Source organism: Coptis chinensis, chromosome 4 (genome assembly GCF_015680905.1).
Source record: "Coptis chinensis isolate HL-2020 chromosome 4, ASM1568090v1, whole genome shotgun sequence".
Lineage (NCBI taxonomy): Eukaryota > Viridiplantae > Streptophyta > Magnoliopsida > Ranunculales > Ranunculaceae > Coptis > Coptis chinensis.
Genome location: NC_141459.1, coordinates 51,028,049 through 51,034,048, shown reverse-complemented (window position 1 = coordinate 51,034,048; position 6,000 = coordinate 51,028,049).

Sequence of the window (6,000 nt, the reverse complement as noted above, 5' to 3'; positions counted from 1 at the left end):
AGTCGTACAGAACTTCCAAAGGCCATATCTTTGGACTCAGACCTCGGAATGGGGCCTACCTTATGTCAAAACGACCGGCTCGGAAAGAGCTTTCGAATGGTCTAAGCCTTGATCCAATCAGAGGAGTAAAAGTGGATGAAAAGTCTGTTAAAGCTAACTGTAGCTGAAGAGGCCTTTTTGGACTGAAAGAATTGGGTTTTGGGCCTGATTCTCTGGCCCAAAACATGGCTCCAAGCCCATGCACGATTTTTGGATCTGAAAGTATAAAAACCAAAACTTAGCTCTTTGTTAATGGTAGATTTTTTAGTAGAGAGTTAGGTTAGAAAATAAAAGTAGCTTAGAATAGAAAGTAGCCATTAGAATAGCTTCTAGATCTAGATTTAATTCTTTATGTTAAGTTTAGTTCAAATCCAATTCTTGTTTTAGATTAAACTCTAGAATCTTTATTCTTAATTAGATTGATTAATAAAATAGCTAGTTTGTTAATTTCGATTCTTGTCATTTATATTTGTGTTAGATCTGATTTTATTTATTACTTGTTATTCAATTCTTAGTTATTAATTAGATTTTAATTATTGTTTAATTTAGATTAGTCAATTTCAATTCTTTATATCATGTTTAGTTTAAATTTAATCGGAAATGATTGCGTAATGATTCTCGGCTAAACCTCCATTAGAGCGGGTTGAGAAGCCTTGATGAAAGCTTGATTCCGATTATCGTAGAGTCGTCGTAATTTTCTTTCCACTCTAGAAACAATTAGTTCACCATGAGAATGGGTTTAATCGTTCACATGCTAGTTATGAATTGGTAGGAATGCCATGTGTAATTAGGGATTAGGAAGAACCAATTGTTCTGTGAAGCAGTTCAATTCTGATTACGACGATTCGTCGTTAATAGGATTAAGTTGAGTTAAGGTGGAGTCAATCCCCCTCTAACTCCTTATAATCAAATCAACGTAGCATTCCCATAGTTATTTTGATAACCGACTAGTTGCATCTTGTGGGTAGTTGCATCGTAGTCTAGTTGCCACTTCGCAAATCTCTCATTAGACTTTTTAGTTAAGATTACTTATACGTAGAGAACATTAACATGCGGAAGAACTAGGAGTGGAACGAACTTCCTACTCCATTATATCTCATAGGATTGAGATTAGAATCTTTGATAAAATTAGGCACGTAAATTATCGTTTAGTTTTACTTACGTTTAGAGTTTCATCGCTTTATTCATTAGTAAAATTATTCTTTTTACGTTTATCACCACCTATCGAGGAATGTCTTGCATATCTCAAGGCTTCTAATAATCTAGACATGAGAGCTCTAGCTGACATTCATTCATCTTCCATCACCAATTTTCCCCACCTCCCACCTTTTCAAAGGAACCTGGAGTTTGTGCTTGACCATCTTGCTTCTTCTGTGTTTAATGATTTTCTAAATCCTCTTAATACAGAAATAATTCCCAAGGGAAATGCACTTGACACCTTCATTTTCAAAATTGAGACAGTTCCCACCTGCACCATGAATGAGTTTTGTGCTAAACCCACATTCTCCTTTTTTCCATTCCTTACTTCTAAAACTTATCCATATCTAACATATCTTCCACAAACATCTATTTTCTCACGATCATTCACTTGGACACCCTTTCGTTCAAAGATGAAGAAGAAGGTGCATGCTCGTTTACGTTCTAGATCTATCGACTTTCGCTTTCATTTCAATAAGTCAAGGCCATAGAAAATCTTGGTGCTTGATTCTGTTTGGGGGTGCATTCCATATTATTTATTTATGGAAAGACCCACAACTCTTTAGGTTATTGATATATGGAAAACTGCAGAGTATATATAAATATATATATCCAATTATTTGTTAAAGTCTCGAGTATTTGACTATAAACGGCTCATTTTGTTGTTTTGTGTACTTCCTTACAATTTCATATATTGGTAAGTGCACCATTCAGGTAACCGGGTGATAAAACATATGTTTACACACGTTTATTGGTTTTCAGTTACTTATTTCCTTAAGTCCGAGGTCTACAGTCCAAAGTCCGAGGTCCACAGTCCAAGTCCAAAGTCCAAAGTCCAACGTCCGTATAGTCGTACGTTTTAGTCAAGTTACCTTACTCACGTGGGATTGGCAGGATAGGTCGAGTAAGGGATCGTCCAAACCTTAGGGCTCGGATAGGTTCACAACTGGAGTTACACTTTAAGTGAGTAGGATTTTTAGGTTTCTTTTTTTAGTTGGTTTTTAATTAAAATAACGGAAATGCAAATAAAATAAATTACTACGGTGATTATATATAGGTAAACAAAAGTAGAGAAACAGGGAGAGAGTTAATCATGCTCATGCAAGAATCATTTTTCAACAGTTTTTATTATGAATCATTACATCTCTAATTGCCTCGCTTCGAGACGACGCCGAAAGTATTGATCCCTAGTGCATGCCCACATCTCTAGGTCGATTTCACTAGCATAAGGAGTTTCGATAATACCTCATCTCGGTATATTATTTCAGCTCCCGGCACAAGTTCACATCAATTTGGGACGAATTGGAGAGTCCGTTCGACACTGCAGAAGTCGCTTGAGAGACATTTTTTGTCGCTAAGACCGTTTCGAGCATCGCGACTCAACTTTGTAGTCTCGATCATTTTGGGACCGGATGTTAATTCTATGCCTAATTCCTAAGTAGTGATTCTAGAATATTAACGAAGTCAATCCGGATTTTCACGACGAAAAGATAACCCTCCCCACGGGGATTAGCTCATCATCATAGTAGGAATAATAAAACTTGTTTGTATACATTAAGTAAATAAATGCAGATGTAAATTAAACAAGACAAGAAATGACTGTTATTAAGGGTAAAATAACTTATCGTATTAAGTAAGCTTTGAAATAAAATGGCGGAAGGTAAGTCTTGAGAAAAAAACTAAACGTAGCTAAAGCATTAATATCTTTGAAGACCTTATAATGAAGCGCGAACCCCTCATATATATAGGCGGATGTCTGGAGGATCATTTAATTCGGTTTTTGGCTGTTTACTCCATTTGAGACATTCAAAACTTTGAATGTCGAGGTTTTGTTTTCACGTGACTAAGTTTTGTTTATGAAACAAAACTTATTTAAAGTTTCGTCCGCTTGTGCCTTATATTTGTCCCTTTGCTTAATTTCATTTCCATCTTGAACAGGTACGTGTCTTCTCTCATTGCAAGGTGGCATCAATTTGAAACCATTCTCTGCCACCCGCCTATGCTGACTCATCATGTCTTCTGGGCCCGCATAGTGTGTCCAGTGGCGGCGCCAAAATTGGCGTTTTTACGACTTTTTGTCCTTGCGCAGAGTTCGTCGCCCGGGTTGCTATGGCAGCTTCACTAGCCAATGTCGGCACCTAGATTTATCCGATTTGAACTTCGGAAGTTTCCTGCCTCTTTATATGTGGGCCCGTTCTGCACTGGTTCTGTTCTTTTGGAAACTTCGGCTCTAGTCAGGCTTTGTTTGGGCTTTACGGGGATTGAGCGGGAATTCCAATATTCCTGTATTCTTGTACTTGGCAGCTTCACTAGCCAACGTCGGCACCTAGATTTATCCGATTTGAGCATCGAAAGTTTCCTGTTTCTTTATATGTGGGCCCGTTTACGCGGTTACGTTCTTTTGGGAACTTCGGCTCTAGTCGGGCTTTGTTGAGCTTCCGCGGGGATTGAGTGTGTATTCCAAATATTCCCGTATTCTTGTACTTGGCAGCTTCACTAGCCAACGTCGGCACCTAGATTTATCCGATTTGAGCATCGGAAATTTTCTTCTTCATATGTGGGCCCGTTCGCATCGGTTACGTTCTTTTGGAAACTTCGGCTTCACGGGGTCGAGTGGGAAACTCCAAATATTCCCGTATTCCTGTACTTTGATGCATGTTTTATCCCTATATTCATTTTAATTGCGGAAACCTGCAAAAGTACGAAAATATAGTTATTACATGATTATTAAACACATAATCGACCAAAATGTTATGTCTCTCGGGGTTTAATATTACAGTTTTGGGTGCTTATCACACCACCCCAAAAGCACTTTGCTTTGTCCTCAAGCAAAGAAGAGACATTAAAACGATAAGTGATCAAAATGTGTTGTCTAAGCTAAATCTCATTTCGCAGAGTCGCGGTTGCATTGACCGTATGCAACAAGGCCTTGAACCACTAGGAATTCCCTAGTGGACGAAGTTATAACCTCGTGAGAGTTTTCTAGAGAAGATACTCACAAACTTCATTTATACTACAACGACTTCAAGAACAAAGGCTTGTTTCCTTAATTAATCTCGGTATCTAGTCATCTCTCTAAACAAGGGAAACAAGGATTTTATTCTTTCGAAATTCAAGTTAATATACATACAATAATCGAAACATCTACGTATGAGCATACATGCGATGATCTAATAATGAAATGTACGAAAGCGGGGGGCGTTTCGGATCCTTTGGATAGCGTCCTTAAGTAGGTTCTCATTGTGTATGTGTCGAAACACAATTTCTCTCTTATTTTTCCACTCAAGCTTTGCTATCTCCGTTGCGGTGGGCACACGCGTTTCCTCACATACTCAATGACGGTGAGGGGCGAGGTCGAGAAGTCACAACTACTACTTATTATCACACTATCCTATTCCTAATTGAGCTAGAGGTCTTTATTAGGTGTTATGGGGCTTAGGTGGTAGTGTAGAAGAAAATGGAATGGAAAGTTAAAAAAAATGATAAGTATGAGAGAATAAGGTCTTGAGATATTTATACTAGAGAAATCCTTTTTTCTTTCCCCGCTTCCAACATGGTTTCCATACTTGATTTTTCAAGCTTTTGTATTCCCTTTTGATTTGATCTTTGGGGAAATTCTAACCTTGATATTTCTTTTGATTTTTGGAAACATATTTCTATTTTCTTTTTCTTTTCTTCAAAGCAGTAACCGATTTTGATTTGTGACAAGGTTTTTTCTCTTCATTTTTCTGCACTTCATCCTATTTCTCATACTCATCATCTAGGTAGGCTTATTTATTTGTGGTTACTAGATGGGTAATGATTTTATTGGTGAAGTAGAAAGGATTAATGAAAGGTTCATTGGCAACTAGCGGTAAAAAATTTTTTTACAGTCGCGAATTTTTTTTGGCTATATCGATCCAAAGAAGGCCTAAATTCTCGCCTAGGATTTGGGTAGTGATCAAGTAAGTAGACGTGTGAACTTCTCTATTCGGAAGAACTACTCTTCTGTGTCATTACTCATATATCATACAGTTTGAGGCTTTTGGTTAGATTCTTACGGGATATGGAAACTAAGTTGTCTAACCCGTGGGTCCCGAAAACTTACATTGTGTACATTTAATGATAGTCGATTGCATGAATGCTCATGAAAAGATGTAAAACTATTGCATAATGTATTAAATTAAGTTTCTAAGAACAAGTCCTAATTTTGATGCTAGGGTGAGATTTCTAAATATTTTTCATCATATAAAGAGAAACGAGAATTTGTCACTAAACACGTTTATTTAGACATTAAGTAACTATGTACAACTATGCATGCCTAATTTTTGCAAAAGGTTCTCACCACCCCAAACAATGGGACCTTTGTGTCCTCAAAGTGTTAAGAGGAAGAAAGAGTATACGAGAGGCTTTGAGCAAAAATAAAGTCGACATCTTCCACAGAAATTTATTGTAACACACTATATATTATACATCATAAAAGTAGAAGCACATAATTGTTAGAGTAGCACTTTGTTAGGTCACTTATTTATTTCACATCAAAACATAAAACAAATATGTACATGCATCAACTCACATTGCCCCAACCTTGAACTGGGGGATAGTCCTTCCTTGCCTCGTCCCTGTAGAAATGCCATTCCTTCGCATCCCGCCAATCTATCATAGCTTTCCAGACTTCACTCCACTTCCTTTTCTTTGCATTGTCTAGATGAGCTATCATTTTATCATTAGGAAAGAACGAACTTTCTTAAGATACCTTGCAGGGCGTGTCCATGTCCGAAATCG